This window comes from Mus caroli, unplaced genomic scaffold (assembly GCF_978045245.1).
Source record: "Mus caroli unplaced genomic scaffold, Mus_caroli_1 scaffold_15, whole genome shotgun sequence".
Lineage (NCBI taxonomy): Eukaryota > Metazoa > Chordata > Mammalia > Rodentia > Muridae > Mus > Mus caroli.
In genome coordinates this window covers 3324890-3325467 of record NW_028227270.1, presented here as the reverse complement: position 1 = coordinate 3325467, position 578 = coordinate 3324890, and the positions used below count along the sequence as shown (strand labels likewise).

At 44.3% G+C, this 578-nt stretch overlaps 1 non-coding gene across 1 annotated transcript; it reads left to right on the top strand.

Annotated features, from left to right (window-relative positions):
* The first annotated feature begins 201 nt into the window (after positions 1-201).
* On the top strand, positions 202-338 carry LOC115029158 (small nucleolar RNA SNORA17). Its single transcript, XR_003834723.1, has one exon. It is a non-coding gene; the product is annotated as a small nucleolar RNA SNORA17 (small nucleolar RNA).
* Positions 339-578: the final 240 nt, after the last annotated feature.

The following is a 578-nucleotide window of genomic DNA, read 5'->3' as shown; positions in this document are numbered from 1 at the left end:
TAACAACTGAAATACTATTTCAGTGTCAGGTACTGTTATAGACACTGGCTACAACCTTGGATGGTAAATGGTAGATTATTATTCTCAGGTGGTGTAATTCTAATTGGGACAAGGCAACTAGAGAACACCTGCTAAGTGTGATTTCTATAACTGAAATGGAACTGTATTTTATGACAGTGACTCATTAAAAATGCAACATGCCCTGTTTCTAGAAGCATTACAAGTGTGTCTGCTGTGTCACATATGCATCAGTAGGTGGCACAGTAGAAAGAGGCTGTGTCGTGTCTTCACTCTGCTATAACCCATGAGAATCTGAGAAATGTTAGTAGCCTAACATTTCCTGAAGAGAGAAGGGAGGGGGCGAGTCTGAGAAGACCACAAGTCTGGCACCAGGGAACTGTAACAGGGAGTTAGCCTGAGACAAGCACTAAAAAGGCCCCAATGGTTCCTAGGATGAGTAGCAAGCTGAAGACCAGAAGAACTCCTACTGGGACTGAGCCCCAGATGGGAGTGAGCCTGAGACTAATCTTCCAAAGGGACACTTATGTGGGCCAGGGAATGATTGAGCCTGAGATGAA